The following is a 6,517-nucleotide window of genomic DNA, read 5'->3' as shown; positions in this document are numbered from 1 at the left end:
TTTTACTCATCAATTCCTGGTGCCTTGTTCTTTGCCAATTCCTTCAATGCACCTTGGACTTCCTCCTTCAGTATCATTGGCTCTTGATCATATGTTACCTTTTTAAACAGTTGAACGTGAACCTTTTCCTTTTGGTACAGTGATTCTGTGTATTCTTTCCATCTTCTCTTGATGCTTTCTGCATCATTCAATAATTCGCCCAGAGACTCTTTCAATAACAAAAGTGAAGGCTTGAATTTTTTCTTCAGTTCCCCTAGCTTGAGAAATGCTGAGCGTGTTCTTCCTTTTTGGTTTTCTGATTCCAGATATTTCCATATTTTGTTGTAATATTTGGCTTTTATCTTCTTGAGCTGCTCTTTGAAATTTTCTGTTCAGCTCTTAGACCTCCTCATTTCTTCCATTTGCTTTAGCATCTCTATGATGAAGAACAAGTTTCAGTGTCTCTTCTTATATCCATTTTGACTTTTTCCTTCTTTCTTGTCTTATTAATGACTTTTTGCTTTCTTCATGTATGATGCTCTTGATTTCATCCCACAAATCTCTGGTCTTTGGTCTTCAGTGTTTAATGTATCAAGTCTGTTCTTCAGATGATCTCTAAATTCAAGTGGGATATAATCAAGGTCATATTTTGGCTCTCTTGGACTTATTTTCATTTTTTTCAGCTTCAGTTTGAATTTGCATATGAGTAATTGATGGTCTGTTCCACAGTCTGCCCCTGGACTTGTTTTCACTGATGATATGGAGCATTTACATAGTCTCTTTCCGCAAATGTAGTCAATTTGATTGCTGTGTATTCCATCTAGTGAGGTCCATGTGTATAGTCATCTCTTATGCTGTGTAAAGAAGGTATTTGAAATGAACAAATCATTGGTTTTGCAGAATTCTATCATGCGGGTTCTCCAGCATCATTTCTATCACCAAGGCCATATTTTCCAAGTACTGATCCTTCCTCTTTGTTCCCAAACTTTGCATTCCAATCACCAGTAATGGTCATTGTATCATGATTGCATGTTTGATAGATTTTAGATTGAAGAAGTTGGTATAATTCTTCTATTTCATCCTCTGTGCCTTTAGTGGTTGATGCATAAATTTGAATAATAGTGGTATTAACTGGGCTTCCCTGTAGGTGCATGGATATTATCCTATCACAGACAGCGTTGTACCTCATGACTGATCTGGATATGTTCTTTTTGACAATGAATGCAGCACCATTCCTCTTCAATTTGTCATTCCCGGCATAGTAAACAATGTGGTAGGCAAATTCAAAATGGCCAATGCCAGTCCATTTCAGCTCACTAATGCCTAAGATATCGATGTTTATGCATTCCATTTCATTTTTGACAACTTCCAATTTTACCAGATTCATACTTCATACATTTCATGTTTCAATTTTCAGTGGATGTTTACGGTTGTTTCTCTTCATTTTGAATTGTGCCCTATCAGCAAATGAAGGTTCTGTGGGCTTTTCTCCCATGGGCTTTAATCCTTTCACGTCATCATGGTCAACTCTACTTTGAGGAGGTAGCTCTTTCCCAGTTGCATTTTGAGTGCCTTCCAACCTGAGTGGCTCATTTTCTGGCACTATATCTGACAGTGTTCTCTGTTATTCATAAAATTTTCAGTGATTAAATATTCAGTAGTAGTTTGTCACTCTTTCTTAATAGTCTGTGTTTGTCTGGAAGCTCATCTGAAACCTGTCCATCATGGGTGACCCTACTGGTATTTAAAATACCCATGGTATAGTTTTCAGAATCACAGAAACTCACAAGCCAATACAGTATGACAAACTGACAGACGAGTGGTGGTTTTATATATATAAAGGAGCTCTAGTAGCATAGTGATTACGAATCAGGCTGCGAACCTTAAGGTTAACAGTTCAAAACTACTAGCTGTTCCATGGGAGAAAGATGATGCTTTTTGCTCAGGAAAGATTTATAGCCTAGGAAACCCTGTACAGGGTCTCTATGGGTCAGAATCGACTCGACAGCATGTAACAACAGCAAACATATATATATATATATATATATATATATATATATATAGAGAGAGAGAGAGAGAGAGAGAGAGAGAGAATGTGTTGTGTCCTGGCGTGGTGCTGTGGGTTAATGCAGCAGACTGAAAAGCCATTTGAACTGCAAAGTCAGCGGTTCAAGATCACCAGTTGCTCCTCGGAAACCCTATATGGGGTCACTATGGGTGGGAATCAACTCAGCAGCACTAAACAGCAACAACAACACACACACACACACACACATATCACTGGTTTCATTTCTCTAAAAAAAAAAAACCCAGCCTAAAACACTTGGTAAACTGGAGGGTCAGTGAAAAAAGAAACACCCCAATAAAATGGGTTGACACAGTGGTAGCAACAAAGGGATCAAATTTAACAACAATTGTGAGGATGGTGCAGGATGTGTCAGTGGTCTATTTTGTTGTGCATGCAGTTGCTGTGAGTCAGAACTCACTCTGTGATACCTAATAACAACAACAATAACATCAGGTGGGTCAAGTAGCAGACAGAAAAAGTAACAACAAGATTTAAAAAAAAATTCAACAGCAAAAAAATGGAAGAGAATAAACTAGTAGACATCATCAAGAAAAATAAATATAATAACTAAAAAGAGTAAAAAGGAGAAGGAAAACAAAACAGCCAAAAAGAAAATGAGAGAAAATAAAAAGAGAGATAAAACATAGTAAGCAAAACAAGAGAATGGGAAGGAGAGAATGAGATGAGGGAATAGTAAAAGAAAAATCAAGAAGAAGCAAGAAAAAAGAAGGGGAGGATAAAAACAGAAGAGAAAAAGAAAGAATGGATAAAAATGAGGAAAGAAAGGATAAAAAAGAAGGAATAAGGAAATAAAAGCATAAAAGGAGAAAACTAGAGCGTGGAATGGACCCTGCCGTAAGAAAACTGGGCAGGGAAAGGGTAGGGTATTTGTATGGGTTGGCACCCTCTGCCAGCCATGGAGCTCACTAGGTGGGAGGGGGAGGGGTAAGAAGATAGCATGCCTGACTCTAGATGAAGTTCCTGTTGACTTAGGTATTGTCTGTGATAAGGACACATAATGCAGAGGAGGTTGTATAGAACCTAATGGGTCCTTGTCCCTAGAAGGAATTCTCTCAGGTCAATGGGACAGCTGTTAGGGCAACTCATTATGGAAGTTCTTGCTTGTCCAGGGTTGGCTGGTGACTGGCTCTGCATGTTCTGCTGGTCTGAAGAGGCAGAATTTATGAATCTGTAGATTCAGGGTTGATGCACCTGACTCACAAAGGCATACTCTGACCTCTGGCAGAGCAGAGACTGTACAGGGGATGGGTAGGAGTGGGGATTGGCCACGTGTCTCGTTACCAGCAGAATGTGTGGAATAAGAGAGTACTGTACCTTTTTTGTCACCATCCACTCACGTGCATCCGTGGTGTTAGAACACCATGTCTATAGAATGATGTTTGCAAAAGTTCAAGATGGCTGTTCTGCACCAAGACTTATCAGGTCAGCCAACAGTTCATCTATCTATCTCATCTTTTGCTGCCCCTGTTCAGCTGCTTCTCTTGGTCAGTATTCAATCCATGTCTTTGTCCATTCCTCTGAAGCTCAGTCTTCCAGGATTATCATCTGTTTCATTTTGTTGCTCATATCTTTGAGGTAGGGGATCTGGATATCTGGATAGCATGTTTGACTAGTCCACCATCTTTTTAGAAGTCAGTTTTACTAGCAATACTTTTTTTTTACTTACCCTCATATTTAAAGTATGCATCATGATACAAATAAATTTTCATCAAGTAGGAAGATAGTTTATTGAGTATGGATTTTGGCCCTTTACAATATGTCTAAAGGAAGTCAAAATGCAATGCTTGGTAAATGATAAGCAGAAACATGTCAAATCCCACTCCATTGCAGACCCTTACCAATGCTTCTTTGACATAGCAGCTGGCTTTCGAGTGTCTCAAGAACAGAGCAAAGCCATCTGTTTTAAACTTAATTTGACAATTTACAAAATAATTGAGATTGTAATGGTTTATTTTTAGGTCACATCAAAATGACTAGGTTAGCGTATTCAGCTCAAAAGTCTCTGGTGTCCAAATGGCTGCATAAAAATCTACTGATGCCCAATTCAAGTGCTGCCTCTTTTATGGGGTTTTACAAGAACCCCCAATCAAAATTAAGTATTATCCCATTATCCTTATTCTGTACTTTCATTAAAACACTTATTTTGTAATTCAGTAAGCCATTTACACAACGGACTCTTATTATACTGTAATTCAGTAAACGATTTACACAACTGACTCTTACATTGTAAGATATTTGAGAACATGAGCCACGTATTAGTCGTCTTTGTTGGCTAAAGTGTGCCCTTTGTTAATTAATCCATTTGGTCATAAAATATATGTTAAATGCATATTTTGTGGCAGATATTTTGGTATTGTAAACCTTAAGATCAAAAGACAGTTTCTACCTTCAAAGAGCTTTAATTCTGGAATACTATGAGCTTAATAAATGTCAGGAATCCTGGTGTGGAGCTATAGGATAAGCACTGTATAAATTTTGTTCCAATATTCTTGTGTGGTAAGTTTATTGTTTTTCTTGCTACTGATGACATTGACTCATTTGTAGAATGGTCTATTAAGGATGAAAATTGGTAAAACTTATTCACAGTGGAATTGAAAAATTTAAATAAACATTTTAGGGTGTGAATAAGACACTTTAAATGTCCTCAGAGTCCATCTTCAATATATTATGTAAATAATAACCTATTATATGCAATTTTATTATGTAAATAATAATCTATTATATGCAATTTTATTTTCCTACAAATTAATCCTTACCCCAAAGTTTATATGAGTTTTTTTTTGGCTAAACACATGTAATACATACCAGGAAAGATAGCAATCCCTTATTTAGGGGATATAGGAATCTCTCAAGAACTTTGCACTCCCTTTCCCCTACCTAAACATTTGTTTCTGTTCTTTAAAAGCATCCAATAAAATGAACAGAATCTTTTATATGTGGTTATTTAGTAGACTGAATGAATTGACTGATAAAACTGGTTAATGGCTACATTGAATTAATTGGTTGTGAGACAGAGCTATTCTGCTAGACTGAATTGTCTGTTTCACTGAGATAATTGCTTGATGTAACTATCAGACTTCCCTTAACTGAATTTACTATTTTTTTAGATGACTCAATGTGTCAAAATGATAGATTTGATGTCCACCAATTAACCATAGCAAAATTGGAATGTTGCTGTTTCTAAGTGCCATCAGTCAGTTCCGACCCATAGCATTCCTGTATAGGGTTTCTGAGCAGCTGGTGATCTTGAACCGCCAACCTTGCAATTCAAACAGCTTTGCAGTCTGGCGCATTAACAAACAGCACCACACCAGGACTCCAAAGTTGGAATAGAGTTGCAGAATTTGAAATTTTTACCTTCCTGGAATATGTCATTGTTAAGTGCCATCCAGTAGGTTCTGACTCATATTGACCCTGTATAGGGTTTCTAAGGAGTGGCTGGTGAGTTTGAACCAGTGACCTTGTGGTTTAAATTGACCTTGTGGTTCCGTGCTTTATCTTACAACATCTCAGCACTTCTGTTTGAGTAAAGTAGTTAAAAAGGAATGACTTTGAACTGAAAGTCCAATTGAGAAGCTTGGGGCCTGCAAGATACCTCATTATCCTATCTATCCCTGTTAACTGTATTAACGGTACCCAGGCAGACTCTTCAGTCTTGTAAATTGGAAGCTCCTGCTTTTGAGAAAGTGTGTTTGCCAACAGCAACAAAAACTCTTTTTGGGGTGCTGGCTCACTATTGGAGTGAGATGAAAACGTTAAAATTAGTTAATGGGAATTTTGTTTGTTTTGCAGAAGCAACTGAAATAAGTAATTTCAAAAGTAATATCAGAAGACGGTAAGAAAAAACACATATATTAAAAATAGAAACACATATATTAAAAATATACTTAGGACTTCCAGAAAAAGATGGTGGATTGGGTGGAAGTGTAGTGATGAGCTCTGCCAAGAAGAACACATAATACAGGACCAAGAAGGCTCAGGGAATGGTCCCAGTACTGTGAAACACATATAAAGTAATATTTAGAAGGTTGGAAGACTTACAGCTGGGGAGTTTGTGGCAGAAGCAAGAAATCCATTGTTTCCTGGTTCAGGACGCTCAGCTGCTCCAGGAGCCTCCATTTTGTGTGGGTCCAAGCAGGGAAAGGATCAGAGCAGCCATGGATGCCTGACAGAGCTGCAGAGATAGAGGTGTGGACATTCTTTTTTTACTTTTTGTATCTTTTCATTGGTGCCTTGCTGTCGGCGTACCTCCATTCTGGTAACTATAGAGGTGCCTGAGCTAGTGGATACTCCAGCCCCACCCTCGGAGGGTTCTACTATGCATGTGCATAGATCTCCTCGAAATTTAAATTTAAAGAGACAGTATCCACTTAAAACCAAACTGCCAACAGATACTTAGCCCAAGAGCAGGCCTTGAAATTTTCTTGTTTGCTTTGTGTTCTGTTTTTT

The sequence above is a fragment of the Chrysochloris asiatica genome, unplaced genomic scaffold (genome assembly GCF_000296735.1).
Source record: "Chrysochloris asiatica unplaced genomic scaffold, ChrAsi1.0 scaffold00252, whole genome shotgun sequence".
Lineage (NCBI taxonomy): Eukaryota > Metazoa > Chordata > Mammalia > Afrosoricida > Chrysochloridae > Chrysochloris > Chrysochloris asiatica.
Note: the sequence above shows the minus strand (reverse complement) of the source record.